The following is a 23,968-nucleotide window of genomic DNA, read 5'->3' on the forward strand; positions in this document are numbered from 1 at the left end:
TAATTAATATATTATTTGTTCCAGACCAAAGAGTTTTGGCAAAATCTCATCATGTTTATGTAAATTCAGTGCAGTATATCATAGCACTGCCTAACAACTTTTATGATGCCTGTTGTTGTTGTTTATTATTATTTATTATTTTCAGTAAATAATATTTTATACAATTTATTGTAGTATTTACAGCGTTTCGTATTGAGAAACAGTGTATGTGTTCGTGATGGTTTTAATTACATTGTTCCACCATTATATGGCCACAAGATACTATTTTCAGAGTGAGCAGTAAAGACTTTTACACTGAAAAATAAATGCTGTTTATAGCTATTTTTACTTTTAACAACAGCTTGACACAGCTAACAAATGCACTGAGCAGCGCTGTCATCTAAAATAACCCTTAACAGATTAAAGGATATTAACATTACAACAAAGATAAAGTTTTCCTCAGTGGACATCCAATTTAATGTTTTATTGTGAAGAATCACACTCGTTTCCTGTTTGGTTTCTGTTTCCTGTTTGCCTTGCTGCAGTGGTTTGTGTTTGTAGTTCTGTTTTTCTGTTGGAATCTCTATCTTGCAATCACTCTCTGCTGTTTAAAGTGATAAAATATAGCTCAATTCCCATTAAACTTCTGATATTATCCATCAAACTAATCTGACTGATCTGATTGTTCGTTTATTCTATAAACGAGAGTACAGTGCGTTAGCATTCTGTTAGCCAGTGCTGTTTCGCGTTTCCATTCATGTTTCTATTCCCATCTACTTTTTTTTCTTTCTCTTTCACTCCGTTAGCTCAGGGAGTCCTGTACATTGTTCGGTTCCGATTAAAATGGCGTAATGAAGGAGTGTTAAGTTGCTTCATTAAAAGCTTATTGTTTTACTGTAGTAAAAGCAGTGTATTATGTGTAGTAAGTATTATGAGAGAGAGAGAGAGAGAGAGAGAGAGAGAGAGAGAGAGAGAGAGAGAGAGAGATTGACTGGGCAAGTATGATTATCTGCCTCTGATACAACATCCATTCCTCAGCTTAATCTAATATCTAATAATGTCAGCTGAGGAAAGCATTATCTTTGTCGTAATGTTAATATCCTTTCATCTGTTAAGGGTGATTTCTGATGACAGTGCTGCATTTGTTAGCTGCGTCAAGCTGTTGTTGAAAGTAAATATAACTTCTATTTAAAATTGTTACGGAGTGACAGAGATGTGAAGTGGGCGGATCCAAGTGCAATCTTTAGGAAATTCTAGGAGAGAATTGCTCCGCAATGTGGCTAACACTAGGAGAGTGCCAAACACTCAACATAAGGAAACTCAGAATGGCTTTGCAATGTGCTACCGCAAGGAGAGAGGTAAATGTAAAACAATACTCAGCGATCTGAATGAGGAAGTCTAAGGCTTATATAGTGTTTTTGATTGGTTGCAGCTGTATGTGTGTAATCAATGCAATGGATGATGGGAAATGTAGTCTGGGGTGACATGCAACAGTCTGTGTAGTATGAGATTTAATATAATGACAGTGTGACATCTGTCTCATTACTTACTGTCACATGACACATATATATAGGGCCTTGAGGGTGGGCACACTGAACGGCGTCCGGAGGGGGGTCTGTTCATTCAGCCTTTCCTCTGGTGCCGGTGCCCACTTCTCAATCTTAAGTTGCACATAGACATTAAGGGCTCTTGGGAGGGGTCAAGCTGACACGAGCGTGTGGAGGGTGGTTAGTGTCTTGCCCCTCCCCTGTTTTAAAGCACTTTAGAACAACACACACCAATACTACATTTGAGCGGGTGAGGTGAAGCATGGGGGTCTTTCTCTTTTTTTTTGTTCTCTGTTCTCTGTCCGGGGCTGGACATGGTGTGTGAATATGTTTGTGTGCAGGAGGGTGGGAACGTATGCATGTGTATATGTGTGCATGTTTGTCTATGTCCATGTGTCAGGTCAGGCCTCAGACTCCACCTCACTCATCATCTCAGGCCCCTCCACCCCACCACTACGCCCTGCCGGTGGAAAATGCCCCCGGCGGCCGGTGCGTTGGTGGTTTCTTGTTCTGGGGCGGGATGCTTGGGTGAGTGCTGGCCCACCCCTGGCGGTCGCTTCCTGGGCCTGGCCCTCCTGGCTTTGCTGGGCCCCGGCTGGGGGGCCCTTAGATCTCCGGGCCCAGGGGCCAGCCTGCCCTGGTGTGGCCGGCTGCCGGCGGAGGCTGCGGACTTGCCGCCGTGGCTCCCTGGGGCGTCTGCGGTGTGGCGACAGACAGGGTATTCACAGTCTCAAAGACCGAGGCAGAAAACACAAGTAGTTCATCCATAGTCTCCCAAGTGACCACTGAACAGACAGATAACTTATGATTGAGTTCACTAAGTGAAAATGGCAGGACAGGTGGTTTAACATGCACCTTAACAGAAACTGAAAAGGCAGACAGTTCATTAGTGGTCTCTGGGCTCATGAAAGGGCTAGCAGGGCAGACAAAGGCTTGTTAACAGCACCTATGGCCATGAGAGGGTTACGAGAGCAAGAAAGAGGTGCATTTAAAGCCTCTGTCAAAACAGGCTGGGCAGAGAGTTCATAATCCATTACATGACCAGATAAAAGTTCATTAAGGGCCTCCAATGGGTGGTTCAAGACAAGACGAAAGTTTATAAGCGGCCTCTGTGGCCAGAACAGGGCGAATAGAGAGTACAGTTAATTGGCCTCCTTGACCGGGACAGGGCAAACAGGTGGTTAAGCCGTGACAGGACCGACAGGGAGTATGTTGATGGCCTCCATTAGTGTGACAAGACAGACAGGAAGTTCATTGATGGGTGCCACTACACTAACCAGAGCAGAAAGAAAGCAGAAAGAAAATAACTTCCTTCAATGAGAAAATATCTAATAAAGACAGTCTGTCTTTGTAGACAAAGATAGGTTAGTCCAAACCTGTCAAGTCCAAGATGGGAACCTGGATTTGAACCAGACACATGTTGATGTGCAGTCAAATGCTCTACAACTGAGATATACCCCAAAAAAGAGCACTTTGCAAAACCACTGAAAGAAAATAACTTCCATCAATGTGACAACATCTAACAAAGACAGTCTGGCTTTTAAGACAAAGTTTTGATTAGTCCAAACCTGCCAACTCCAAAGGGGAAACCTGTATTTAAACCAGAGACATCTTGATCTGCATTCAAATGCTCTACCACTGAGCTATACCCCCCAAAAATGCACCGTCTGAAAATAGTGAAAAAAGTGAAAATAGTGAAAAAAGTACTTCCTTTAATGAGACAATATCTAATAAAGACAGTCTGGCTTTAAAGACAAAGTTTTGGTTAGTCCAAACCTGCCAAGTCCAAAGGGGGCACCCGGATTTGAACCGGGGACCTCTTGATCTGCAGTCCAATCATATACCACTGAGTTATAACCCCACAAAGAGGTCTTTGCAAAACCAGTGAAAGAAAATAACGCCTTTCAATGTGACAACATCTTACAAAGACAGTCTGGCTTTGAAGACAAAGTTCTGGTAAGTCCAAACATGCTAACTCCAAAGGGGGCACCCGGGTTTGAACCGGGGACCTTTTGATCTGCAGTCAAGTGCTCTAACACTGAGCTATACCCCCACAAAACTCTTGGTCTGAAAATAGTAAAAAAAAAAAAAAAAGAACTTCCTTTAATGAGACAATATCAAATAAAGATAGTGTGGCTTTGAAGACAAAATTTTGGTTAGTCCAAAAATGCCAAGTCCAAAGGGGGCACCCGGATTTGAACCGGGGACCTCTTGATCTGCAGTCAAATGCTCTACCAATAAAGACATTCTGGCTTTAAAGACAAAGTATTGGTTAGTCCAAACCTGCCAAGTCCAAAGGGGGCACACTGATTTGAACCAGGGACCTCTTGATCTGCAGTCCAATCATATAGCACTGAGATATAACCCCACAAAGAGGTCTTTGCAAAACCAGTGAAAGAAAATAACACCTTTCAATGTGACAACATCTTACAAAGACAGTCTGGCTTTGAAGACAAAGTTTTGGTAAGCCCAAACCTGCCAAGTCCAAAGGGGACACCCAGATTTGAACCATGCACCTCTTGAGCTGCAGTCAAATGCTCTACCACTGAGCTATACCCCCACAAAAAATACTGTCTTAAAATAATGAAAAAAAAAATAATTCCTTCAATGAGACAATAACTAATAAAGACAGTCTGGCTTTGAAGACAAAGTTTTGGTAAGACCAAACATGCTAACTCCAAAGGGGGCACCCGGATTTGAACCGGGGACCTCTTGATCTGCAGTAAAATGCTCTACCACTGAGCTATACCCCCATAAAATGCATTGCCTGAAAATAGTGGAAAACAAATTACTTACTTTAATGAGACAATAACTAATAAAGACAGTCTGGCTTTGAAGACAAAGTTTTGGTTAATCCAAACCTGCCAAAGCGGGCACCCGGATTTGAACCGGGGACCTCTTGATCTGCAGTCAAATGCTCTACCACTGAGCTATTCCCCCACAGAATGCATCACCTGAAAATAGTAAAAAAAAAAATATTTACTTTAATGAGACAATATCTAATAAAGAGAGACTGGCTTTGAAGACCAAATTTTGGTTGGTCCAAACCTGCCAAGCCCAAAGGGGGCACCCGGATTTGAACCGAGGACCTCTTGATTTGCAGTCAAATGCTCTACCACTGAGCTATACCCCCACAAAGAGGTCTTTGCAAAACCAGTGAAAGAAAATAACGCCTTTCAATGTGACAACATCTTACAAAGACAGTCTGGCTTTGAAGACAAAGTTTTGGTAAGTCCAAACATGCTAACTCCAAAGGGGGAACCCAGGTTTGAACCGGGGACCTCTTGATCTGCAGTCAAGTGCTCTACCACTGAGCTATACCCCCACAAAACTCTTGGTCTGAAAATAGTAAAAAAAAAAAAAAAAAAAAATAACTTCCTTTAATGAGACAATATCAAATAAAGATAGTGTGGCTTTGAAGACAAAATTTTGGTTAGTCCAAAAATGCCAAGTCCAAAGGGGGCACCCGGATTTGAACCGGGGACCTCTTGATCTGCAGTCAAATGCTCTACCAATAAAGACATTCTGGCTTTAAAGACAAAGTATTGGTTAGTCCAAACCTGCCAAGTCCAAAGGGGGCACCCTGATTTGAACCGGGGACCTCTTGATCTGCAGTCAAATGCTCTACCACTGAGCTATACCCCCACAAAAAATGCTGTCTTAAAATAATGAAAAAAATCATAATTCCTTCAATGAGACAATAACTAATAAAGACAGTCTGGCTTTGAAGACAAAGTTTTGGTTAGTCCAAACCTGCCAAAGCGGGCACCCGGATTTGAAACAGGGACCTCTTGATCTGCAGTCAAATGCTCTACCACTGAGCTATTCCCCCACAGAATGCATCACCTGAAAATAGTAAAAAAAAAATTACTTACTTTAATGAGACAATATCTAATAAAGAGAGACTGGCTTTGAAGACCAAATTTTGGTTGGTCCAAACCTGCCAAGCCCAAAGGGGGCACCCGGATTTGAACCGGGGACCTCTTGATTTGCAGTCAAATGCTCTACCACTGAGCTATACCCCCACAAAGAGGTCTTTGCAAAACCAGTGAAAGAAAATAACGCCTTTCAATGTGACAACATCTTACAAAGACAGTCTGGCTTTGAAGACAAAGTTTTGGTAAGTCCAAACATGCTAACTCCAAAGGGGGAACCCAAGTTTGAACCGGGGACCTCTTGAGCTGCAGTCAAGTGCTCTACCACTGAGCTATACCCCCACAAAACTCTTGGTCTGAAAATAGCAAAAAAAAAAAAAAAAGAACTTCCTTTAATGAGACAATATCAAATAAAGATAGTGTGGCTTTGAAGACAAAATTTTGGTTAGTCCAAAAATGCCAAGTCCCAAGGGGGCACCCGGATTTGAACCGGGGACCTCTTGATCTGCAGTCAAATGCTCTACCAATAAAGACATTCTGGCTTTAAAGACAAAGTATTGGTTAGTCCAAACCTGCCAAGTCCAAAGGGGGCACCCTGATTTGAACCGGGGACCTCTTGATCTGCAGTCCAATCATATAGCACTGAGATATATATCTGGTTTTGAAGACAAAGTTTTGGTAAGTCCAAACCTGCTAACTCCAAAGGGGGTTCCCCGATTTGAACCAGGGACCTCTTGACCTGCAGTCAAATGCTCTACCACTGAGCTATTCCCCCACAGAATGCATCGCCTGAAAATAGTAAAAAAAAAATTACTTACTTTAATGAGACAATATCTAATAAAGACAGTCTGGCTTTGAAGACAAAGTTTTGGTTGGTCCAAACCTGCCAAGTCCAAAGGGGGCACCCAGATTTGAACCGGGGACCTCTTGATCTGCAGTCAAACGCTCTACCACTGAGATATAATGCATCACCTGAAAATAGTAAAAAAAAATTACTTACTTTAATGAGACAATATCTAATAAAGAGAGACTGGCTTTGAAGACCAAATTTTGGTTGGTCCGAAACCTGCCAAGCCCAAAGGGGGCACCCGGATTTGAACCGGGGATCTCTTGATCTGCAGTCAAATGCTCTTCAACTGAGCTATACACCCACAAAATGCCTTGTCTGAAAATAGTAAAAAAAAAAAAAAAAATGCTTTAAAGAGACAATATCTAATAAAGACAGTCTGGCTTTGAAGACAAAGTTTTGGTAAGTCCAAACCTGCTAACTCCAAAGGGGGCACCCAGATTGGAACCGGGGACCTCTTGATCTGCAGTCAAATGCTCTACCACTGAGCTATACCCCCACAAAAAGTACTGTCTTAAAATAATGAAAAAAATAATAATAATTCCTTCAATGAGACAATAACTAATAAAGACAGTCTGGCTTTGAAGACAAAGTTTTGGTAAGACCAAACATGCTAACTCCAAAGGGGGCAGCCGGATTTGAACCGGGGACCTCTTGATCTGCAGTAAAATGCTCTACCACTGAGCTATACCCCCATAAAATGCATTGCCTGAAAATAGTGGAAAAAAAAATTACTTACTTTAATGAGACAATAACTAATAAAGACAGTCTGGCTTTGAAGACAAAGTTTTGGTAAGTCCAAACCTGCCAAATGCTCTACCACTGAGCTATACCCCCACAAAATGCATCGCCTGAAAATAGTAAAAAAAAATTACTTACTTTAATGAGACAATATCTAATAAAGACAGTCTGGCTTTGAAGACAAAGTTTTGGTAAGTCCAAACCTGCCAAATGCTCTACCACTGAGCTATACCCCCACAAAATGCATCGCCTGAAAATAGTAAAAAAAAATTACTTACTTTAATGAGACAATATCTAATAAAGACAGTCTGGCTTTGAAGACAAAGTTTTGGTTGGTCCAAACCTGCCAAGTCCAAAGGGGGCACCCAGGTTTGAACCGGGGACCTCTTGATCTGCAGTCTAGTGCTCTACCACTGAGCTATACCCCCACAAAACTCTTGGTCTGAAAATAGTAAAAAAAAAAAAAAAAAGAACTTCCTTTAATGAGACAATATCAAATAAAGACATTCTGGCTTTAAAGACAAAGTATTGGTTAGTCCAAACCTGCCAAGTCCAAAGGGGGCACCCGGATTTGAACCGGGGACCTCTTGATCTGCAGTCCAATCATATAGCACTGAGATATAACCCCACAAAGAGGTCTTTGCAAAACCAGTGAAAGAAAATAACACCTTTCAATGTGACAACATCTTACAAAGACAGTTTGGCTTTGAAGACAACGTTTTGGTAAGCCCAAACCTGCCAAGTCCAAAGGGGACACCCAGATTTGAACCATGCACCTCTTGAGCTGCAGTCAAATGCTCTACCACTGAGCTATACCCCCACAAAACACCTTGTCTGAAAATAGTTTTAAAAAAGAACTTCCTTTAATGAGACAATATCTAATAAAGACAGTCTGGCTTTGAAGACAAAGCTTTGGTAAGTCCAAACCTGCTAACTCCAAAGGCGGCACCCGGATTTGAACCAGGGACCTCTTGATCTGCAGTCAAATGCTCTACCACTGAGCTATACCCCCACAAAAAATACTGTCTTAAAATAATGAAAAAAATAATAATTCCTTCAATGAGACAATAACTAATAAAGACAGTCTGGCTTTGAAGACAAAGTTTTGGTAAGACCAAACATGCTAACTCCAAAGGGGACACCCAGATTTGAACCATGCACCTCTTGATCTGCAGTCAAATGCTCTTCCACTGAGCTATACACCCACAAAATGCCTTGTCTGAAAATAGTAAAAAAAAGAAAAAAAAAACTTGCTTTAAAGAGACAATATCTAATAAAGACAGTCTGGCTTTGAAGACAAAGTTTTGGTAAGTCCAAACCTGCTAACTCCAAAGGGGGCACCCAGATTGGAACCGGGGACCTCTTGATCTGCAATCAAATGCTCTACCACTGAGCTATACCCCCACAAAAAGTACTGTCTTAAAATAATGAAAAAAATAATAATAATTCCTTCAATGAGACAATAACTAATAAAGACAGTCTGGCTTTGAAGACAAAGTTTTGGTAAGACCAAACATGCTAACTCCAAAGGGGGCACCCGGATTTGAACCGGGGACCTCTTGATCTGCAGTAAAATGCTCTACCACTGAGCTATACCCCCATAAAATGCATTGCCTGAAAATAGTGGGAAAAAAAATTACTTACTTTAATGAGACAATAACTAATAAAGACAGTCTGGCTTTGTAGACAAAGTTTTGGAAAGTCCAAACCTGCCAAATGCTCTACCACTGAGCTATACCCCCACAAAATGCATTAACTGAAAATAGTGGGAAAAAAAAATACTTACTTTAATGAGACATTAAATAGTAAAGACAGTCTGGCTTTGAAGACAAAGTTTTGGTTAGTCCAAACCTGCCAAAGCCAAAGGGGACACCCGGATTTGAACCGGGGACCTCTTGATCTGCAGTCAAATGCTCTACCACTGAGCTATACCCCCACAAAAAGTACTGTCTTAAAATAATGAAAAAAATAATAATTCCTTCAATGAGACAATAACTAATAAAGACAGTCTGGCTTTGAAGACAAAGTTTTGGTAAGACCAAACATGCTAACTCCAAAGGGGGCACCCGGATTTGAACCGGGGACCTCTTGATCTGCAGTCAAATGCTCTACCACTGAGCTATACCCGCACAAATAGTGCTGTCTTAAAATAATGAAAAAAATAATAATTCCTTCAATGAGACAATAACTAATAAAGACAGTCTGGCTTTGAAGACAAAGTTTTGGTTAGTCCAAACCTGCCAAAGCGGGCACCCGGATTTGAACCGGGGACCTCTTGATCTGCAGTCAAATGCTCTACCACTGAGCTATACCCCCATAAAATGCATCGCCTGAAAATAGTAAAAAAAAATTACTTACTTTAATGAGACAATATCTAATAAAAACAGTCTGGCTTTGAAGACAAAGTTTTGGTTGGTCTAAACCTGCCAAGTCCAAAGGGGGCACCCAGATTTGAACCGGGGACCTCTTGATCTGCAGTCAAATGCTCTACCACTGAGCTATACCCCCACAAAATGCATTGACTGAAAATAGTGGAAAAAAATTACTTACTTTAATGATACAATATCTAATAAAGAGAGACTGGCTTTGAAGACAAAGTTTTGGTTAGTCCAAACCTACCAAAGCCAAAGGGGGCACCCGGCTTTGAACCGGGGAACTCTTGATCTGCAGTCAAAAGCTCAACCACTGAGCTATACCCCCATAAAATGCGTTACCTGAAAATAGTGGGAAAAAATTACTTACTTTAATGAGACAATAACTAGTAAAGACAGTCTGGCTTTGAAGACAAAGATTTGGTTAGTCCAAACCTGCCAAAGCCAAAGGGGGCACCCGGATTTGAACCGGGGACCTCTTGATCTGCAGTCAAATGCTCTACCACTGAGCTATACCCCCATAAAATGCATCACCCGAAAATAGTAAAAAAAAAAATTACTTACTTTAATGAGACAATATCTAATAAAGAGAGACTGGCTTTGAAGACCAAATTTTGGTTGGTCCAAACCTGCCAAGCCCAAAGGGGGCACCCAGATTTGAACCGGGGACCTCTTGACCTGTGGTCAAATGCTCTACCACTGAGCTATTGCCACACAGAATGCATTGCCTGAAAATAGTGGGAAAAAAATTACTTACTTTAATGAGACAATAACTAATAAACACAGTCTGGCTTTAAAGACAAAGTTTTGGTTAGTCCAAACCTGCCTAAGCGGGCACCCGGATTTGAACCGGGGACCTCTTGACCTGCAGTCAAATGCTCTACCACTGAGCTATTCCCCCACAGAATGCATCGCCTGAAAATAGTAAAAAAAAAATTACTTACTTTAATGAGACAATATCTAATAAAGACAGTCTGGCTTTGAAGACAAAGTTTAGGTTGGTCCAAACCTGCCAAGTCCAAAGGGGGCACCCAGATTTGAACCGGGGACCTCTTGATCTGCAGTCAAACGCTCTACCACTGAGATATAATGCATCACCTGAAAATAGTAAAAAAAAATTACTTACTTTAATGAGACAATATCTAATAAAGAGAGACTGGCTTTGAAGACCAAATTTTGGTTGGTCCGAAACCTGCCAAGCCCAAAGGGGGCACCCGGATTTGAACCGGGGATCTCTTGATCTGCAGTCAAATGCTCTTCAACTGAGCTATACACCCACAAAATGCCTTGTCTGAAAATAGTAAAAAAAAAAAAAAAAAAAAAAAAAAAAAATGCTTTAAAGAGACAATATCTAATAAAGACAGTCTGGCTTTGAAGACAAAGTTTTGGTAAGTCCAAACCTGCTAACTCCAAAGGGGGCACCCAGATTGGAACCGGGGACCTCTTGATCTGCAGTCAAATGCTCTACCACTGAGCTATACCCCCACAAAAAGTACTGTCTTAAAATAATGAAAAAAATAATAATAATTCCTTCAATGAGACAATAACTAATAAAGACAGTCTGGCTTTGAAGACAAAGTTTTGGTAAGACCAAACATGCTAACTCCAAAGGGGGCAGCCGGATTTGAACCGGGGACCTCTTGATCTGCAGTAAAATGCTCTACCACTGAGCTATACCCCCATAAAATGCATTGCCTGAAAATAGTGGAAAAAAAAATTACTTACTTTAATGAGACAATAACTAATAAAGACAGTCTGGCTTTGAAGACAAAGTTTTGGTAAGTCCAAACCTGCCAAATGCTCTACCACTGAGCTATACCCCCACAAAATGCATCGCCTGAAAATAGTAAAAAAAAAATTACTTACTTTAATGAGACAATATCTAATAAAGACAGTCTGGCTTTGAAGACAAAGTTTTGGTAAGTCCAAACCTGCCAAATGCTCTACCACTGAGCTATACCCCCACAAAATGCATCGCCTGAAAATAGTAAAAAAAAATTACTTACTTTAATGAGACAATATCTAATAAAGACAGTCTGGCTTTGAAGACAAAGTTTTGGTTGGTCCAAACCTGCCAAGACCAAAGGGGGCACCCAGGTTTGAACCGGGGACCTCTTGATCTGCAGTCTAGTGCTCTACCACTGAGCTATACCCCCACAAAACTCTTGGTCTGAAAATAGTAAAAAAAAAAAAAAAAAAGAACTTCCTTTAATGAGACAATATCAAATAAAGATAGTGTGGCTTTGAAGACAAAATTTTGGTTAGTCCAAAAATGCCAAGTCCAAAGGGGGCACCCGGATTTGAACCGGGGACCTCTTGATCTGCAGTCAAATGCTCTACCAATAAAGACATTCTGGCTTTAAAGACAAAGTATTGGTTAGTCCAAACCTGCCAAGTCCAAAGGGGGCACCCGGATTTGAACCGGGGACCTCTTGATCTGCAGTCCAATCATATAGCACTGAGATATAACCCCACAAAGAGGTCTTTGCAAAACCAGTGAAAGAAAATAACACCTTTCAATGTGACAACATCTTACAAAGACAGTTTGGCTTTGAAGACAAAGTTTTGGTAAGCCCAAACCTGCCAAGTCCAAAGGGGACACCCAGATTTGAACCATGCACCTCTTGAGCTGCAGTCAAATGCTCTACCACTGAGCTATACCCCCACAAAACACCTTGTCTGAAAATAGTTTTAAAAAAGAACTTCCTTTAATGAGACAATATCTAATAAAGACAGTCTGGCTTTGAAGACAAAGCTTTGGTAAGTCCAAACCTGCTAACTCCAAAGGCGGCACCCGGATTTGAACCAGGGACCTCTTGATCTGCAGTCAAATGCTCTACCACTGAGCTATACCCCCACAAAAAATACTGTCTTAAAATAATGAAAAAAATAATAATTCCTTCAATGAGACAATAACTAATAAAGACAGTCTGGCTTTGAAGACAAAGTTTTGGTAAGACCAAACATGCTAACTCCAAAGGGGACACCCAGATTTGAACCATGCACCTCTTGATCTGCAGTAAAATGCTCTACCACTGAGCTATACCCCCATAAAATGCATTGCCTGAAAATAGTGGGAAAAAAAATTACTTACTTTAATGAGACAATATCTAATAAAGAGAGACTGGCTTTGAAGACCAAATTTTGGTTGGTCCAAACCTGCCAAGCCCAAAGGGGGCACCCAGATTTGAACCGGGGACCTCTTGACCTGTGGTCAAATGCTCTACCACTGAGCTATTGCCACACAGAATGCATTGCCTGAAAATAGTGGGAAAAAAAATTACTTACTTTAATGAGACAATAACTAATAAACACAGTCTGGCTTTAAAGACAAAGTTTTGGTTAGTCCAAACCTGCCTAAGCGGGCACCCGGATTTGAACCGGGGACCTCTTGACCTGCAGTCAAATGCTCTACCACTGAGCTATACCCCCATAAAATGCATCGCCTGAAAATAGTAAAAAAAAATTACTTACTTTAATGAGACAATATCTAATAAAAACAGTCTGGCTTTGAAGACAAAGTTTTGGTTGGTCTAAACCTGCCAAGTCCAAAGGGGGCACCCAGATTTGAACCGGGGACCTCTTGATCTGCAGTCAAATGCTCTACCACTGAGCTATACCCCCACAAAATGCATTGACTGAAAATAGTGGAAAAAAATTACTTACTTTAATGATACAATATCTAATAAAGAGAGACTGGCTTTGAAGACAAAGTTTTGGTTAGTCCAAACCTACCAAAGCCAAAGGGGGCACCCGGCTTTGAACCGGGGAACTCTTGATCTGCAGTCAAAAGCTCAACCACTGAGCTATACCCCCATAAAATGCGTTACCTGAAAATAGTGGGAAAAAATTACTTACTTTAATGAGACAATAACTAGTAAAGACAGTCTGGCTTTGAAGACAAAGATTTGGTTAGTCCAAACCTGCCAAAGCCAAAGGGGGCACCCGGATTTGAACCGGGGACCTCTTGATCTGCAGTCAAATGCTCTACCACTGAGCTATACCCCCATAAAATGCATCACCCGAAAATAGTAAAAAAAAAAATTACTTACTTTAATGAGACAATATCTAATAAAGAGAGACTGGCTTTGAAGACCAAATTTTGGTTGGTCCAAACCTGCCAAGCCCAAAGGGGGCACCCAGATTTGAACCGGGGACCTCTTGACCTGTGGTCAAATGCTCTACCACTGAGCTATTGCCACACAGAATGCATTGCCTGAAAATAGTGGGAAAAAAATTACTTACTTTAATGAGACAATAACTAATAAACACAGTCTGGCTTTAAAGACAAAGTTTTGGTTAGTCCAAACCTGCCTAAGCGGGCACCCGGATTTGAACCGGGGACCTCTTGACCTGCAGTCAAATGCTCTACCACTGAGCTATTCCCCCACAGAATGCATCGCCTGAAAATAGTAAAAAAAAAATTACTTACTTTAATGAGACAATATCTAATAAAGACAGTCTGGCTTTGAAGACAAAGTTTAGGTTGGTCCAAACCTGCCAAGTCCAAAGGGGGCACCCAGATTTGAACCGGGGACCTCTTGATCTGCAGTCAAACGCTCTACCACTGAGATATAATGCATCACCTGAAAATAGTAAAAAAAAATTACTTACTTTAATGAGACAATATCTAATAAAGAGAGACTGGCTTTGAAGACCAAATTTTGGTTGGTCCGAAACCTGCCAAGCCCAAAGGGGGCACCCGGATTTGAACCGGGGATCTCTTGATCTGCAGTCAAATGCTCTTCAACTGAGCTATACACCCACAAAATGCCTTGTCTGAAAATAGTAAAAAAAAAAAAAAAAAAAAAAAAAAAAATGCTTTAAAGAGACAATATCTAATAAAGACAGTCTGGCTTTGAAGACAAAGTTTTGGTAAGTCCAAACCTGCTAACTCCAAAGGGGGCACCCAGATTGGAACCGGGGACCTCTTGATCTGCAGTCAAATGCTCTACCACTGAGCTATACCCCCACAAAAAGTACTGTCTTAAAATAATGAAAAAAATAATAATAATTCCTTCAATGAGACAATAACTAATAAAGACAGTCTGGCTTTGAAGACAAAGTTTTGGTAAGACCAAACATGCTAACTCCAAAGGGGGCAGCCGGATTTGAACCGGGGACCTCTTGATCTGCAGTAAAATGCTCTACCACTGAGCTATACCCCCATAAAATGCATTGCCTGAAAATAGTGGAAAAAAAAATTACTTACTTTAATGAGACAATAACTAATAAAGACAGTCTGGCTTTGAAGACAAAGTTTTGGTAAGTCCAAACCTGCCAAATGCTCTACCACTGAGCTATACCCCCACAAAATGCATCGCCTGAAAATAGTAAAAAAAAAATTACTTACTTTAATGAGACAATATCTAATAAAGACAGTCTGGCTTTGAAGACAAAGTTTTGGTAAGTCCAAACCTGCCAAATACTCTACCACTGAGCTATACCCCCACAAAATGCATCGCCTGAAAATAGTAAAAAAAAATTACTTACTTTAATGAGACAATATCTAATAAAGACAGTCTGGCTTTGAAGACAAAGTTTTGGTTGGTCCAAACCTGCCAAGTCCAAAGGGGGCACCCAGGTTTGAACCGGGGACCTCTTGATCTGCAGTCTAGTGCTCTACCACTGAGCTATACCCCCACAAAACTCTTGGTCTGAAAATAGTAAAAAAAAAAAAAAAAAAGAACTTCCTTTAATGAGACAATATCAAATAAAGATAGTGTGGCTTTGAAGACAAAATTTTGGTTAGTCCAAAAATGCCAAGTCCAAAGGGGGCACCCGGATTTGAACCGGGGACCTCTTGATCTGCAGTCAAATGCTCTACCAATAAAGACATTCTGGCTTTAAAGACAAAGTATTGGTTAGTCCAAACCTGCCAAGTCCAAAGGGGGCACCCGGATTTGAACCGGGGACCTCTTGATCTGCAGTCCAATCATATAGCACTGAGATATAACCCCACAAAGAGGTCTTTGCAAAACCAGTGAAAGAAAATAACACCTTTCAATGTGACAACCTCTTACAAAGACAGTTTGGCTTTGAAGACAAAGTTTTGGTAAGCCCAAACCTGCCAAGTCCAAAGGGGACACCCAGATTTGAACCATGCACCTCTTGAGCTGCAGTCAAATGCTCTACCACTGAGCTATACCCCCACAAAACACCTTGTCTGAAAATAGTTTTAAAAAAGAACTTCCTTTAATGAGACAATATCTAATAAAGACAGTCTGGCTTTGAAGACAAAGCTTTGGTAAGTCCAAACCTGCTAACTCCAAAGGCGGCACCCGGATTTGAACCAGGGACCTCTTGATCTGCAGTCAAATGCTCTACCACTGAGCTATACCCCCACAAAAAATACTGTCTTAAAATAATGAAAAAAATAATAATTCCTTCAATGAGACAATAACTAATAAAGACAGTCTGGCTTTGAAGACAAAGTTTTGGTAAGACCAAACATGCTAACTCCAAAGGGGACACCCAGATTTGAACCATGCACCTCTTGATCTGCAGTAAAATGCTCTACCACTGAGCTATACCCCCATAAAATGCATTGCCTGAAAATAGTGGGAAAAAAATTACTTACTTTAATGAGACAATATCTAATAAAGAGAGACTGGCTTTGAAGACCAAATTTTGGTTGGTCCAAACCTGCCAAGCCCAAAGGGGGCACCCAGATTTGAACCGGGGACCTCTTGACCTGTGGTCAAATGCTCTACCACTGAGCTATTGCCACACAGAATGCATTGCCTGAAAATAGTGGGAAAAAAAATTACTTACTTTAATGAGACAATAACTAATAAACACAGTCTGGCTTTAAAGACAAAGTTTTGGTTAGTCCAAACCTGCCTAAGCGGGCACCCGGATTTGAACCGGGGACCTCTTGACCTGCAGTCAAATGCTCTACCACTGAGCTATTCCCCCACAGAATGCATCGCCTGAAAATAGTAAAAAAAAAATTACTTACTTTAATGAGACAATATCTAATAAAGACAGTCTGGCTTTGAAGACAAAGTTTTGGTTGGTCCAAACCTGCCAAGTCCAAAGGGGGCACCCAGATTTGAACCGGGTACCTCTTGATCTGCAGTCAAACGCTCTACCACTGAGATATAATGCATCACCTGAAAATAGTAAAAAAAAATTACTTACTTTAATGAGACAATATCTAATAAAGAGAGACTGGCTTTGAAGACCAAATTTTGGTTGGTCCGAAACCTGCCAAGCCCAAAGGGGGCACCCGGATTTGAACCGGGGATCTCTTGATCTGCAGTCAAATGCTCTTCAACTGAGCTATACACCCACAAAATGCCTTGTCTGAAAATAGTAAAAAAAAAAAAAAAAAAAAAAATGCTTTAAAGAGACAATATCTAATAAAGACAGTCTGGCTTTGAAGACAAAGTTTTGGTAAGTCAAAACCTGCTCACTCCAAAGGGGGCACCCAGATTGGAACCGGGGACCTCTTGATCTGCAGTCAAATGCTCTACCACTGAGCTATACCCCCACAAAAAGTACTGTCTTAAAATAATGAAAAAATAATAATAATTCCTTCAATGAGACAATAACTAATAAAGACAGTCTGGCTTTGAAGACAAAGTTTTGGTAAGACCAAACATGCTAACTCCAAAGGGGGCAGCCGGATTTGAACCGGGGACCTCTTGTTCTGCAGTAAAATGCTCTACCACTGAGCTATACCCCCATAAAATGCATTGCCTGAAAATAGTGGAAAAAAAAAATTACTTACTTTAATGAGACAATAACTAATAAAGACAGTCTGGCTTTGAAGACAAAGTTTTGGTAAGTCCAAACCTGCCAAATGCTCTACCACTGAGCAATACCCCCACAAAATGCATCGCCTGAAAATAGTAAAAAAAAATTACTTACTTTAATGAGACAATATCTAATAAAGACAGTCTGGCTTTGAAGACAAAGTTTTGGTAAGTCCAAACCTGCCAAATGCTCTACCACTGAGCTATACCCCCACAAAATGCATCGCCTGAAAATAGTAAAAAAAAATTACTTACTTTAATGAGACAATATCTAATAAAGACAGTCTGGCTTTGAAGACAAAGTTTTGGTTGGTCCAAACCTGCCAAGTCCAAAGGGGGCACCCAGATTTGAACCGGGGACCTCTTGATCTGCAGTCAAACGCTCTACCACTGAGCTATACCCCCATATAATGCATCACCTGAAAATGGTAAAAAAAAATTACTTACTTTAATGAGACAATATCTAATAAAGAGAGACTGGCTTTGAAGACCAAATTTTGGTTGGTCCGAAACCTGCCAAGCCCAAAGGGGGCACCCGGATTTGAACCGGGGACCTCTTGATCTGCAGTCAAATGCTCTTCCACTGAGCTATACACCCACAAAATGCCTTGTCTGAAAATAGTAAAAAAAAGAAAAAAAAAACTTGCTTTAAAGAGACAATATCTAATAAAGACAGTCTGGCTTTGAAGACAAAGTTTTGGTAAGTCCAAACCTGCTAACTCCAAAGGGGGCACCCAGATTGGAACCGGGGACCTCTTGATCTACAGTCAAATGCTCTACCACTGAGCTATACCCCCACAAAAAGTACTGTCTTAAAATAATGAAAAAAATAATAATAATTCCTTCAATGAGACAATAACTAATAAAGACAGTCTGGCTTTGAAGACAAAGTTTTGGTAAGACCAAACATGCTAACTCCAAAGGGGGCACCCGGATTTGAACCGGGGACCTCTTGATCTGCAGTAAAATGCTCTACCACTGAGCTATACCCCCATAAAATGCATTGCCTGAAAATAGTGGAAAAAAAAATTACTTACTTTAATGAGACAATAACTAATAAAGACAATCTGGCTTTGAAGACAAAGTTTTGGTAAGTCCAAACCTGCCAAATGCTCTACCACTGAGCTATACCCCCACAAAATGCATCGCCTGAAAATAGTAAAAAAAAATTACTTATTTTAAAGAGACAATAACTAGTAAAGACAGTCTGGCTTTGAAGACAAAGTTTTGGTTAGTCCAGACCTGCCAAAGCCAAAGGGGGCACCCGGATTTGAACCGGGGACCTCTTGATCTGCAGTCAAATGCTCTACCACTGAGCTATACCCCCATAAAATGCATCGCCTGAAAATAGTAAAAAAAAATTACTTACTTTAATGAGACAATATCTAATAAAGAGAGACTGGCTTTGAAGACCAAATTTTGGTCGGTCCAAACCTTCTAACTCCAAAGGGGGCACCCAGATTTGAACCGGGGACCTCTTGATCTGCAGTCAAATGCTCTACCACTGAGCTATACCCCCACAAAAAGTACTGTCTTAAAATAATGAAAAAAAAAAAATAATTCCTTCAATGAGACAATAACTAATAAAGACAGTCTGGCTTTGAAGACAAAGTTTTGGTAAGACCAAACATGCTAACTCCAAAGGGGGCACCCAGATTTGAACCGGGGACCTCTTGATCTGCAGTCTAGTGCTCTACCACTGAGCTATACCCCCACAAAACTCTTGGTCTGAAAATAGTAAAAAAAAAAAAAAAAGAACTTCCTTTAATGAGACAATATCAAATAAAGATAGTGTGGCTTTGAAGACAAAATTTTGGTTAGTCCAAAAATGCCAAGTCCAAAGGGGGCACCCGGATTTGAACCGGGGACCTCTTGATCTGCAGTCAAATGCTCTACCAATAAAGACATTCTGGCTTTAAAGACAAAGTATTGGTTAGTCCAAACCTGCCAAGTCCAAAGGGGGCACCCGGATTTGAACCGGGGACCTCTTGATCTGCAGTCCAATCATATAGCACTGAGATATAACCCCACAAAGAGGTCTTTGCAAAACCAGTGAAAGAAAATAACACCTTTCAATGTGACAACATCTTACAAAGACAGTTTGGCTTTGAAGACAAAGTTTTGGTAAGCCCAAACCTGCCAAGTCCAAAGGGGACACCCAGATTTGAACCATGCACCTCTTGAGCTGCAGTCAAATGCTCTACCACTGAGCTATACCCCCACAAAACACCTTGTCTGAAAATAGTTTTAAAAAAGAACTTCCTTTAATGAGACAATATCTAATAAAGACAGTCTGGCTTTGAAGACAAAGTTTTGGTAAGTCCAAACCTGCTAACTCCAAAGGCGGCACCCGGATTTGAACCAGGGACCTCTTGATCTGCAGTCAAATGCTCTACCACTGAGCTATACCCCCACAAAAAATACTGCCTTAAAATAATGAAAAAAATAATAATTCCTTCAATGAGACAATAACTAATAAAGACAGTCTGGCTTTGAAGACAAAGTTTTGGTAAGACCAAACATGCTAACTCCAAAGGGGACACCCAGATTTGAACCATGCACCTCTTGATCTGCAGTAAAATGCTCTACCACTGAGCTATACCCCCATAAAATGCATTGCCTGAAAATAGTGGAAAAAAAAATTACTTACTTTAATGAGACAATATCTAATAAAGAGAGACTGGCTTTGAAGACCAAATTTTGGTTGGTCCAAACCTGCCAAGCCCAAAGGGGGCACCCGGATTTGAACCGGGGATCTCTTGATTTGCAGTCAAATGCTCTACCACTGAGCTATACCCCCACAAAACGCCTTGTCTGAAAATAGTAAAAAAAAAAAAAAAAAAAAACTTCCCTTAATGAGACAATATCTAACAAAGACAGTCTGGCTTTGAAGACAAAGTTTTGGTTGGTCCAAACCTGCCTAGTCCAAAGAGGGCACCCAGATTTGAACCAGGGACCTCTTGATCTGCAGTCAAATGCTCTACCACTGAGCTATACCCCCCACAAAAAGTGCTGTCTTAAAATAATGAAAAAAATAATAATTCCTTCAATGAGACAATAACTAATAAAGACAGTCTGGCTTTGAAGACAAAGTTTTGGTAAGTCCAAACCTGCCAAATGCTCTACCACTGAGCTATACCCCCACAAAATGCATCGCCTGAAAATAGTGGAAAAAAATTACTTACTTTAATGATACAATATCTAATAAAGAGAGACTGGCTTTGAAGACAAAGTTTTGGTTAGTCCAAACCTGCCAAAGGCAAAGGGGGCACCCGGCTTTGAACCGGAGAACTCTTGATCTGCAGTCAAATGCTCAACCACTGAGCTATACCCCCATAAAATGTGTTACCTGAAAAGAGTGGAAAAAAAATTACTTACTTTAATGAGACAATAACTAGTAAAGACAGCCTGGCTTTGAAGACAAAGTTTTGGTTAGTCCAAACCTGCCAAAGCCAAAGGGGGCACCCGGATTTGAACCGGGGACCTCTTGATCTGCAGTCAAATGCTCTACCACTGAGCTATACCCCCACAAAAAATACTGTCTTAAAATAATGAAAAAAATAATAATTCCTTCAATGAGACAATAACTAATAAAGACAGTCTGGCTTTGAAGACAAAGTTTTGGTAAGACCAAACATGCTAACTCCAAAGGGGGCACCCGGATTTGAACCGGGGACCTCTTGATCTGCAGTAAAATGCTCTACCACTGAGCTATACCCCCATAAAATGCATTGCCTGAAAATAGTGGGAAAAAAAATTACTTACTTTAATGAGACAATAACTAATAAAGACAGTCTGGCTTTGAAGACAAAGTTTTGGAAAGTCCAAACCTGCCAAATGCTCTACCACTGAGCTATACCCCCACAAAATGCATTAACTGAAAATAGTGGGAAAAAAAAATTACTTACTTTAATGAGACATTAACTAGTAAAGACAGTCTGGCTTTGAAGACAAAGTTTTGGTTAGTCCAAACCTGCCAAAGCCAAAGGGGACACCCGGATTTGAACCCGGGGACCTCTTGATCTGCAGTCAAATGCTCTACCACTGAGCTATACCCCCACAAAAAGTGCTGTCTTAAAATAATGAAAAAAATAATAATTCCTTCAATGAGACAATAACTAATAAAGACAGTCTGGCTTTGAAGACAAAGTTTTGGTAAGACCAAACATGCTAACTCCAAAGGGGGCACCCGGATTTGAACCGGGGACCTCTTGATCTGCAGTCAAATGCTCTACCACTGAGCTATACCCGCACAAATAGTGCTGTCTTAAAATAATGAAAAAAATAATAATTCCTTCAATGAGACAATAACTAATAAAGACAGTCTGGCTTTGAAGACAAAGTTTTGGTTAGTCCAAACCTGCCAAAGCGGGCACCCGGATTTGAACCGGGGACCTCTTGATCTGCAGTCAAATGCTCTACCACTGAGCTATACCCCCATAAAATGCATCGCCTGAAAATAGTAAAAAAAAATTACTTAATTTAATGAGACAATATCTAATAAAAACAGTCTGGCTTTGAAGACAAAGTTTTGGTTGGTCTAAACCTGCCAAGTCCAAAGGGGGCACCCAGATTTGAACCGGGGACCTCTTGATCTGCAGTCAAATGCTCTACCACTGAGCTATACCCCCACAAAATGCATCGACTGAAAATAGTGGAAAAAAATTACTTACTTTAATGATACAATAACTAATAAAGAGAGACTGGCTTTGAAGACAAAGTTTTGGTTAGTCCAAACCTACCAAAGCCAAAGGGGGCACCCGGCTTTGAACCGGGGAACTCTTGATCTGCAGTCAAATGCTCAACCACTGAGCTATACCCCCATAAAATGCGTTACCTGAAAATAGTGGGAAAAAATTACTTACTTTAATGAGACAATAACTAGTAAAGACAGTCTGGCTTTGAAGACAAAGATTTGGTTAGTCCAAACCTGCCAAAGCCAAAGGGGGCACCCGGATTTGAACCGGGGACCTCTTGATCTGCAGTCAAATGCTCTACCACTGAGCTATACCCCCATAAAATGCATCACCTGAAAATAGTAAAAAAAAAAAATTACTTACTTTAATGAGACAATATCTAATAAAGAGAGACTGGCTTTGAAGACCAAATTTTGGTTGGTCCAAACCTGCCAAGCCCAAAGGGGGCACCCAGATTTGAACCGGGGACCTCTTGACCTGTGGTCAAATGCTCTACCACTGAGCTATTGCCACACAGAATACATCGCCTGAAAATAGTGGGAAAAAAAATTACTTACTTTAATGAGACAATAACTAATAAACACAGTCTGGCTTTAAAGACAAAGTTTTGGTTAGTCCAAACCTGCCTAAGCGGGCACCCGGATTTGAACCGGGGACCTCTTGACCTGCAGTCAAATGCTCTACCACTGAGCTATTCCCCCACAGAATGCATCGCCTGAAAATAGTAAAAAAAAAATTACTTACTTTAATGAGACAATATCTAATAAAGACAGTCTGGCTTTGAAGACAAAGTTTTGGTTGGTCCAAACCTGCCAAGTCCAAAGGGGGCACCCAGATTTGAACCGGGGACCTCTTGATCTGCAGTCAAACGCTCTACCACTGAGCTATACCCCCATATAATGCATCACCTGAAAATAGTAAAAAAAAATTACTTACTTTAATGAGACAATATCTAATAAAGAGAGACTGGCTTTGAAGACCAAATTTTGGTTGGTCCGAAACCTGCCAAGCCCAAAGGGGGCACCCGGATTTGAACCGGGGATCTCTTGATCTGCAGTCAAATGCTCTTCCACTGAGCTATACACCCACAAAATGCCTTGTCTGAAAATAGTAAAAAAAAAAAAAAAAAAAAACTTCCTTTAAAGAGACAATATCTAATAAAGACAGTCTGGCTTTGAAGACAAAGTTTTGGTAAGTCCAAACCTGCTAACTCCAAAGGGGGCACCCAGATTGGAACCGGGGACCTCTTGATCTGCAGTCAAATGCTCTACCACTGAGCTATACCCCCACAAAAAGTACTGTCTTAAAATAATGAAAAAAATAATAATAATTCCTTCAATGAGACAATAACTAATAAAGACAGTCTGGCTTTGAAGACAAAGTTTTGGTAAGACCAAACATGCTAACTCCAAAGGGGGCAGCCGGATTTGAACCGGGGACCTCTTGATCTGCACTGAGCTATACCCCCATAAGATATATTGCCTGAAAATAGTGGAAAAAAAATTTACTTACTTTAATGAGACAATAACTAATAAAGACAGTCTGGCTTTGAAGACAAAGTTTTGGTTAGTCCAAACCTGCCAAAGCCAAAGGGGGCACCCGGATTTGAACCGGGGACCTCTTGATCTGCAGTCAAATGCTCTACCACTGAGCTATTCCCCCACAGAATGCATCAACTGAAAATAGTAAAAAAAAAAATACTTACTTTAATGAGACAATATCTAATAAAGAGAGACTGGCTTTGAAGACAAAGTTTTGGTTAGTCCAAACCTGCCAAAGCCAAAGGGGGCACCCGGATTTGAACCGGGGACCTCTTGATCTGCAGTCAAATGCTCTACCACTGAGCTATACCCCCATAAAATGCATTGCCTTAAAATAGTAAAAAAAAATTACTTACTTTAATGAGACAATATCTAATAAAGAGAGACTGGCTTTGAAGACCAAATTTTGGTCGGTCCAAACCTGCCAAGCCCAAAGAGGGCACTCGGATTTGAACCGGGGACCTCTTGATCTGCAGTCAAATGCCCTTCCACTGAGCTATACACCCACAAAATGCCTTGTCTGAAAAAAAAATAAAATAAATAATAAAAAAAAAAACTTCCTTTAAAGAGACAATATCTGATAAAGACAGCCTGGTTTTGAAGACAAAG

At 40.7% G+C, this 23,968-nt stretch overlaps 71 non-coding genes across 71 annotated transcripts; all 71 read right to left on the bottom strand.

Moving 5' to 3' along the window:
• Window positions 1-3,507: 3,507 nt before the first annotated feature.
• On the bottom strand, window positions 3,508-3,579 carry trnac-gca (transfer RNA cysteine (anticodon GCA)). The gene has a single exon. It is a non-coding gene; the product is annotated as a tRNA-Cys (tRNA).
• Window positions 3,580-4,014: 435 nt separating this feature from the next.
• trnac-gca (transfer RNA cysteine (anticodon GCA)) lies at window positions 4,015-4,086 on the bottom strand. Its single transcript has one exon. It is a non-coding gene; the product is annotated as a tRNA-Cys (tRNA).
• Window positions 4,087-4,207: 121 nt separating this feature from the next.
• Window positions 4,208-4,279, bottom strand: trnac-gca (transfer RNA cysteine (anticodon GCA)). Its single transcript has one exon. It is a non-coding gene; the product is annotated as a tRNA-Cys (tRNA).
• Window positions 4,280-4,394: 115 nt separating this feature from the next.
• On the bottom strand, window positions 4,395-4,466 carry trnac-gca (transfer RNA cysteine (anticodon GCA)). Its single transcript has one exon. It is a non-coding gene; the product is annotated as a tRNA-Cys (tRNA).
• A 121-nt stretch (window positions 4,467-4,587) lies between these two features.
• On the bottom strand, window positions 4,588-4,659 carry trnac-gca (transfer RNA cysteine (anticodon GCA)). The gene has a single exon. It is a non-coding gene; the product is annotated as a tRNA-Cys (tRNA).
• A 120-nt stretch (window positions 4,660-4,779) lies between these two features.
• On the bottom strand, window positions 4,780-4,851 carry trnac-gca (transfer RNA cysteine (anticodon GCA)). Its single transcript has one exon. It is a non-coding gene; the product is annotated as a tRNA-Cys (tRNA).
• A 248-nt stretch (window positions 4,852-5,099) lies between these two features.
• On the bottom strand, window positions 5,100-5,171 carry trnac-gca (transfer RNA cysteine (anticodon GCA)). The gene has a single exon. It is a non-coding gene; the product is annotated as a tRNA-Cys (tRNA).
• Window positions 5,172-5,286: 115 nt separating this feature from the next.
• On the bottom strand, window positions 5,287-5,358 carry trnac-gca (transfer RNA cysteine (anticodon GCA)). Its single transcript has one exon. It is a non-coding gene; the product is annotated as a tRNA-Cys (tRNA).
• Window positions 5,359-5,479: 121 nt separating this feature from the next.
• Window positions 5,480-5,551, bottom strand: trnac-gca (transfer RNA cysteine (anticodon GCA)). Its single transcript has one exon. It is a non-coding gene; the product is annotated as a tRNA-Cys (tRNA).
• Window positions 5,552-5,671: 120 nt separating this feature from the next.
• On the bottom strand, window positions 5,672-5,743 carry trnac-gca (transfer RNA cysteine (anticodon GCA)). Its single transcript has one exon. It is a non-coding gene; the product is annotated as a tRNA-Cys (tRNA).
• A 737-nt stretch (window positions 5,744-6,480) lies between these two features.
• Window positions 6,481-6,552, bottom strand: trnac-gca (transfer RNA cysteine (anticodon GCA)). Its single transcript has one exon. It is a non-coding gene; the product is annotated as a tRNA-Cys (tRNA).
• A 123-nt stretch (window positions 6,553-6,675) lies between these two features.
• On the bottom strand, window positions 6,676-6,747 carry trnac-gca (transfer RNA cysteine (anticodon GCA)). The gene has a single exon. It is a non-coding gene; the product is annotated as a tRNA-Cys (tRNA).
• Window positions 6,748-6,871: 124 nt separating this feature from the next.
• trnac-gca (transfer RNA cysteine (anticodon GCA)) lies at window positions 6,872-6,943 on the bottom strand. Its single transcript has one exon. It is a non-coding gene; the product is annotated as a tRNA-Cys (tRNA).
• A 402-nt stretch (window positions 6,944-7,345) lies between these two features.
• On the bottom strand, window positions 7,346-7,417 carry trnac-gca (transfer RNA cysteine (anticodon GCA)). The gene has a single exon. It is a non-coding gene; the product is annotated as a tRNA-Cys (tRNA).
• A 320-nt stretch (window positions 7,418-7,737) lies between these two features.
• On the bottom strand, window positions 7,738-7,809 carry trnac-gca (transfer RNA cysteine (anticodon GCA)). The gene has a single exon. It is a non-coding gene; the product is annotated as a tRNA-Cys (tRNA).
• A 120-nt stretch (window positions 7,810-7,929) lies between these two features.
• On the bottom strand, window positions 7,930-8,001 carry trnac-gca (transfer RNA cysteine (anticodon GCA)). The gene has a single exon. It is a non-coding gene; the product is annotated as a tRNA-Cys (tRNA).
• A 320-nt stretch (window positions 8,002-8,321) lies between these two features.
• Window positions 8,322-8,393, bottom strand: trnac-gca (transfer RNA cysteine (anticodon GCA)). Its single transcript has one exon. It is a non-coding gene; the product is annotated as a tRNA-Cys (tRNA).
• Window positions 8,394-8,517: 124 nt separating this feature from the next.
• On the bottom strand, window positions 8,518-8,589 carry trnac-gca (transfer RNA cysteine (anticodon GCA)). Its single transcript has one exon. It is a non-coding gene; the product is annotated as a tRNA-Cys (tRNA).
• A 264-nt stretch (window positions 8,590-8,853) lies between these two features.
• On the bottom strand, window positions 8,854-8,925 carry trnac-gca (transfer RNA cysteine (anticodon GCA)). The gene has a single exon. It is a non-coding gene; the product is annotated as a tRNA-Cys (tRNA).
• A 121-nt stretch (window positions 8,926-9,046) lies between these two features.
• trnac-gca (transfer RNA cysteine (anticodon GCA)) lies at window positions 9,047-9,118 on the bottom strand. The gene has a single exon. It is a non-coding gene; the product is annotated as a tRNA-Cys (tRNA).
• A 115-nt stretch (window positions 9,119-9,233) lies between these two features.
• trnac-gca (transfer RNA cysteine (anticodon GCA)) lies at window positions 9,234-9,305 on the bottom strand. Its single transcript has one exon. It is a non-coding gene; the product is annotated as a tRNA-Cys (tRNA).
• A 120-nt stretch (window positions 9,306-9,425) lies between these two features.
• On the bottom strand, window positions 9,426-9,497 carry trnac-gca (transfer RNA cysteine (anticodon GCA)). The gene has a single exon. It is a non-coding gene; the product is annotated as a tRNA-Cys (tRNA).
• A 120-nt stretch (window positions 9,498-9,617) lies between these two features.
• trnac-gca (transfer RNA cysteine (anticodon GCA)) lies at window positions 9,618-9,689 on the bottom strand. Its single transcript has one exon. It is a non-coding gene; the product is annotated as a tRNA-Cys (tRNA).
• A 120-nt stretch (window positions 9,690-9,809) lies between these two features.
• trnac-gca (transfer RNA cysteine (anticodon GCA)) lies at window positions 9,810-9,881 on the bottom strand. The gene has a single exon. It is a non-coding gene; the product is annotated as a tRNA-Cys (tRNA).
• Window positions 9,882-10,190: 309 nt separating this feature from the next.
• trnac-gca (transfer RNA cysteine (anticodon GCA)) lies at window positions 10,191-10,262 on the bottom strand. The gene has a single exon. It is a non-coding gene; the product is annotated as a tRNA-Cys (tRNA).
• A 304-nt stretch (window positions 10,263-10,566) lies between these two features.
• Window positions 10,567-10,638, bottom strand: trnac-gca (transfer RNA cysteine (anticodon GCA)). Its single transcript has one exon. It is a non-coding gene; the product is annotated as a tRNA-Cys (tRNA).
• Window positions 10,639-10,774: 136 nt separating this feature from the next.
• Window positions 10,775-10,846, bottom strand: trnac-gca (transfer RNA cysteine (anticodon GCA)). Its single transcript has one exon. It is a non-coding gene; the product is annotated as a tRNA-Cys (tRNA).
• A 124-nt stretch (window positions 10,847-10,970) lies between these two features.
• Window positions 10,971-11,042, bottom strand: trnac-gca (transfer RNA cysteine (anticodon GCA)). The gene has a single exon. It is a non-coding gene; the product is annotated as a tRNA-Cys (tRNA).
• Window positions 11,043-11,445: 403 nt separating this feature from the next.
• Window positions 11,446-11,517, bottom strand: trnac-gca (transfer RNA cysteine (anticodon GCA)). Its single transcript has one exon. It is a non-coding gene; the product is annotated as a tRNA-Cys (tRNA).
• Window positions 11,518-11,954: 437 nt separating this feature from the next.
• Window positions 11,955-12,026, bottom strand: trnac-gca (transfer RNA cysteine (anticodon GCA)). Its single transcript has one exon. It is a non-coding gene; the product is annotated as a tRNA-Cys (tRNA).
• A 120-nt stretch (window positions 12,027-12,146) lies between these two features.
• trnac-gca (transfer RNA cysteine (anticodon GCA)) lies at window positions 12,147-12,218 on the bottom strand. Its single transcript has one exon. It is a non-coding gene; the product is annotated as a tRNA-Cys (tRNA).
• Window positions 12,219-12,721: 503 nt separating this feature from the next.
• Window positions 12,722-12,793, bottom strand: trnac-gca (transfer RNA cysteine (anticodon GCA)). Its single transcript has one exon. It is a non-coding gene; the product is annotated as a tRNA-Cys (tRNA).
• A 120-nt stretch (window positions 12,794-12,913) lies between these two features.
• trnac-gca (transfer RNA cysteine (anticodon GCA)) lies at window positions 12,914-12,985 on the bottom strand. The gene has a single exon. It is a non-coding gene; the product is annotated as a tRNA-Cys (tRNA).
• Window positions 12,986-13,105: 120 nt separating this feature from the next.
• On the bottom strand, window positions 13,106-13,177 carry trnac-gca (transfer RNA cysteine (anticodon GCA)). The gene has a single exon. It is a non-coding gene; the product is annotated as a tRNA-Cys (tRNA).
• A 120-nt stretch (window positions 13,178-13,297) lies between these two features.
• Window positions 13,298-13,369, bottom strand: trnac-gca (transfer RNA cysteine (anticodon GCA)). Its single transcript has one exon. It is a non-coding gene; the product is annotated as a tRNA-Cys (tRNA).
• Window positions 13,370-13,678: 309 nt separating this feature from the next.
• Window positions 13,679-13,750, bottom strand: trnac-gca (transfer RNA cysteine (anticodon GCA)). The gene has a single exon. It is a non-coding gene; the product is annotated as a tRNA-Cys (tRNA).
• Window positions 13,751-14,054: 304 nt separating this feature from the next.
• On the bottom strand, window positions 14,055-14,126 carry trnac-gca (transfer RNA cysteine (anticodon GCA)). The gene has a single exon. It is a non-coding gene; the product is annotated as a tRNA-Cys (tRNA).
• Window positions 14,127-14,261: 135 nt separating this feature from the next.
• trnac-gca (transfer RNA cysteine (anticodon GCA)) lies at window positions 14,262-14,333 on the bottom strand. Its single transcript has one exon. It is a non-coding gene; the product is annotated as a tRNA-Cys (tRNA).
• Window positions 14,334-14,457: 124 nt separating this feature from the next.
• Window positions 14,458-14,529, bottom strand: trnac-gca (transfer RNA cysteine (anticodon GCA)). The gene has a single exon. It is a non-coding gene; the product is annotated as a tRNA-Cys (tRNA).
• A 403-nt stretch (window positions 14,530-14,932) lies between these two features.
• On the bottom strand, window positions 14,933-15,004 carry trnac-gca (transfer RNA cysteine (anticodon GCA)). The gene has a single exon. It is a non-coding gene; the product is annotated as a tRNA-Cys (tRNA).
• Window positions 15,005-15,441: 437 nt separating this feature from the next.
• On the bottom strand, window positions 15,442-15,513 carry trnac-gca (transfer RNA cysteine (anticodon GCA)). The gene has a single exon. It is a non-coding gene; the product is annotated as a tRNA-Cys (tRNA).
• A 120-nt stretch (window positions 15,514-15,633) lies between these two features.
• trnac-gca (transfer RNA cysteine (anticodon GCA)) lies at window positions 15,634-15,705 on the bottom strand. Its single transcript has one exon. It is a non-coding gene; the product is annotated as a tRNA-Cys (tRNA).
• A 502-nt stretch (window positions 15,706-16,207) lies between these two features.
• Window positions 16,208-16,279, bottom strand: trnac-gca (transfer RNA cysteine (anticodon GCA)). The gene has a single exon. It is a non-coding gene; the product is annotated as a tRNA-Cys (tRNA).
• A 304-nt stretch (window positions 16,280-16,583) lies between these two features.
• trnac-gca (transfer RNA cysteine (anticodon GCA)) lies at window positions 16,584-16,655 on the bottom strand. The gene has a single exon. It is a non-coding gene; the product is annotated as a tRNA-Cys (tRNA).
• A 129-nt stretch (window positions 16,656-16,784) lies between these two features.
• On the bottom strand, window positions 16,785-16,856 carry trnac-gca (transfer RNA cysteine (anticodon GCA)). The gene has a single exon. It is a non-coding gene; the product is annotated as a tRNA-Cys (tRNA).
• Window positions 16,857-16,979: 123 nt separating this feature from the next.
• Window positions 16,980-17,051, bottom strand: trnac-gca (transfer RNA cysteine (anticodon GCA)). The gene has a single exon. It is a non-coding gene; the product is annotated as a tRNA-Cys (tRNA).
• Window positions 17,052-17,454: 403 nt separating this feature from the next.
• trnac-gca (transfer RNA cysteine (anticodon GCA)) lies at window positions 17,455-17,526 on the bottom strand. Its single transcript has one exon. It is a non-coding gene; the product is annotated as a tRNA-Cys (tRNA).
• A 121-nt stretch (window positions 17,527-17,647) lies between these two features.
• Window positions 17,648-17,719, bottom strand: trnac-gca (transfer RNA cysteine (anticodon GCA)). Its single transcript has one exon. It is a non-coding gene; the product is annotated as a tRNA-Cys (tRNA).
• A 323-nt stretch (window positions 17,720-18,042) lies between these two features.
• Window positions 18,043-18,114, bottom strand: trnac-gca (transfer RNA cysteine (anticodon GCA)). Its single transcript has one exon. It is a non-coding gene; the product is annotated as a tRNA-Cys (tRNA).
• Window positions 18,115-18,376: 262 nt separating this feature from the next.
• Window positions 18,377-18,448, bottom strand: trnac-gca (transfer RNA cysteine (anticodon GCA)). Its single transcript has one exon. It is a non-coding gene; the product is annotated as a tRNA-Cys (tRNA).
• A 120-nt stretch (window positions 18,449-18,568) lies between these two features.
• trnac-gca (transfer RNA cysteine (anticodon GCA)) lies at window positions 18,569-18,640 on the bottom strand. The gene has a single exon. It is a non-coding gene; the product is annotated as a tRNA-Cys (tRNA).
• Window positions 18,641-18,763: 123 nt separating this feature from the next.
• trnac-gca (transfer RNA cysteine (anticodon GCA)) lies at window positions 18,764-18,835 on the bottom strand. The gene has a single exon. It is a non-coding gene; the product is annotated as a tRNA-Cys (tRNA).
• A 435-nt stretch (window positions 18,836-19,270) lies between these two features.
• On the bottom strand, window positions 19,271-19,342 carry trnac-gca (transfer RNA cysteine (anticodon GCA)). Its single transcript has one exon. It is a non-coding gene; the product is annotated as a tRNA-Cys (tRNA).
• Window positions 19,343-19,462: 120 nt separating this feature from the next.
• Window positions 19,463-19,534, bottom strand: trnac-gca (transfer RNA cysteine (anticodon GCA)). Its single transcript has one exon. It is a non-coding gene; the product is annotated as a tRNA-Cys (tRNA).
• A 315-nt stretch (window positions 19,535-19,849) lies between these two features.
• On the bottom strand, window positions 19,850-19,921 carry trnac-gca (transfer RNA cysteine (anticodon GCA)). The gene has a single exon. It is a non-coding gene; the product is annotated as a tRNA-Cys (tRNA).
• Window positions 19,922-20,050: 129 nt separating this feature from the next.
• trnac-gca (transfer RNA cysteine (anticodon GCA)) lies at window positions 20,051-20,122 on the bottom strand. The gene has a single exon. It is a non-coding gene; the product is annotated as a tRNA-Cys (tRNA).
• A 262-nt stretch (window positions 20,123-20,384) lies between these two features.
• trnac-gca (transfer RNA cysteine (anticodon GCA)) lies at window positions 20,385-20,456 on the bottom strand. Its single transcript has one exon. It is a non-coding gene; the product is annotated as a tRNA-Cys (tRNA).
• Window positions 20,457-20,577: 121 nt separating this feature from the next.
• Window positions 20,578-20,649, bottom strand: trnac-gca (transfer RNA cysteine (anticodon GCA)). The gene has a single exon. It is a non-coding gene; the product is annotated as a tRNA-Cys (tRNA).
• Window positions 20,650-20,770: 121 nt separating this feature from the next.
• trnac-gca (transfer RNA cysteine (anticodon GCA)) lies at window positions 20,771-20,842 on the bottom strand. Its single transcript has one exon. It is a non-coding gene; the product is annotated as a tRNA-Cys (tRNA).
• Window positions 20,843-21,107: 265 nt separating this feature from the next.
• Window positions 21,108-21,180, bottom strand: trnac-gca (transfer RNA cysteine (anticodon GCA)). The gene has a single exon. It is a non-coding gene; the product is annotated as a tRNA-Cys (tRNA).
• Window positions 21,181-21,301: 121 nt separating this feature from the next.
• trnac-gca (transfer RNA cysteine (anticodon GCA)) lies at window positions 21,302-21,373 on the bottom strand. Its single transcript has one exon. It is a non-coding gene; the product is annotated as a tRNA-Cys (tRNA).
• Window positions 21,374-21,488: 115 nt separating this feature from the next.
• On the bottom strand, window positions 21,489-21,560 carry trnac-gca (transfer RNA cysteine (anticodon GCA)). Its single transcript has one exon. It is a non-coding gene; the product is annotated as a tRNA-Cys (tRNA).
• Window positions 21,561-21,680: 120 nt separating this feature from the next.
• On the bottom strand, window positions 21,681-21,752 carry trnac-gca (transfer RNA cysteine (anticodon GCA)). Its single transcript has one exon. It is a non-coding gene; the product is annotated as a tRNA-Cys (tRNA).
• Window positions 21,753-21,872: 120 nt separating this feature from the next.
• Window positions 21,873-21,944, bottom strand: trnac-gca (transfer RNA cysteine (anticodon GCA)). The gene has a single exon. It is a non-coding gene; the product is annotated as a tRNA-Cys (tRNA).
• A 120-nt stretch (window positions 21,945-22,064) lies between these two features.
• On the bottom strand, window positions 22,065-22,136 carry trnac-gca (transfer RNA cysteine (anticodon GCA)). Its single transcript has one exon. It is a non-coding gene; the product is annotated as a tRNA-Cys (tRNA).
• A 311-nt stretch (window positions 22,137-22,447) lies between these two features.
• trnac-gca (transfer RNA cysteine (anticodon GCA)) lies at window positions 22,448-22,519 on the bottom strand. Its single transcript has one exon. It is a non-coding gene; the product is annotated as a tRNA-Cys (tRNA).
• A 121-nt stretch (window positions 22,520-22,640) lies between these two features.
• Window positions 22,641-22,712, bottom strand: trnac-gca (transfer RNA cysteine (anticodon GCA)). The gene has a single exon. It is a non-coding gene; the product is annotated as a tRNA-Cys (tRNA).
• A 121-nt stretch (window positions 22,713-22,833) lies between these two features.
• Window positions 22,834-22,905, bottom strand: trnac-gca (transfer RNA cysteine (anticodon GCA)). The gene has a single exon. It is a non-coding gene; the product is annotated as a tRNA-Cys (tRNA).
• Window positions 22,906-23,034: 129 nt separating this feature from the next.
• On the bottom strand, window positions 23,035-23,106 carry trnac-gca (transfer RNA cysteine (anticodon GCA)). Its single transcript has one exon. It is a non-coding gene; the product is annotated as a tRNA-Cys (tRNA).
• Window positions 23,107-23,408: 302 nt separating this feature from the next.
• trnac-gca (transfer RNA cysteine (anticodon GCA)) lies at window positions 23,409-23,480 on the bottom strand. The gene has a single exon. It is a non-coding gene; the product is annotated as a tRNA-Cys (tRNA).
• Window positions 23,481-23,601: 121 nt separating this feature from the next.
• trnac-gca (transfer RNA cysteine (anticodon GCA)) lies at window positions 23,602-23,673 on the bottom strand. The gene has a single exon. It is a non-coding gene; the product is annotated as a tRNA-Cys (tRNA).
• Between the last annotated feature and the right edge of the window lie 295 nt (window positions 23,674-23,968).

This window comes from Garra rufa, chromosome 20 (assembly GCF_049309525.1).
Source record: "Garra rufa chromosome 20, GarRuf1.0, whole genome shotgun sequence".
NCBI lineage: Eukaryota > Metazoa > Chordata > Actinopteri > Cypriniformes > Cyprinidae > Garra > Garra rufa.